This window comes from Octopus bimaculoides, chromosome 4, assembly GCF_001194135.2.
Source record: "Octopus bimaculoides isolate UCB-OBI-ISO-001 chromosome 4, ASM119413v2, whole genome shotgun sequence".
NCBI lineage: Eukaryota > Metazoa > Mollusca > Cephalopoda > Octopoda > Octopodidae > Octopus > Octopus bimaculoides.
This window is the reverse complement of record NC_068984.1, coordinates 91,952,292-91,952,632: the sequence shown is the minus strand read 5'-3', so window position 1 is coordinate 91,952,632 and position 341 is coordinate 91,952,292.

Below are 341 nucleotides of genomic sequence, written 5' to 3'. Positions count from 1 at the left end.
GTAGGTGCCTTAGGTATAATAAAAAAATATTCAGACAAATACATAACAAAAACACCAGGACTTACAAATATATATAACATACAGAAAATTGCACTACTGGGTACTGCACACATTCTACGCAAAACACTTTCAATACAGTAAACATAAGAGCACCACAGCAAACCACAGCACATACCCAAGGCGCACAGAGCTGCGCTCGGTAGTGAAGTGAAAGCACGTTATAAAAATAAAACTACTGAATAATAATAATAATAATAATAATAATAATAATAATAATAATAATAATAATAATAATAATAATAATAATAATAAATTGGTTAAATCTTTAGACTCACATCCAT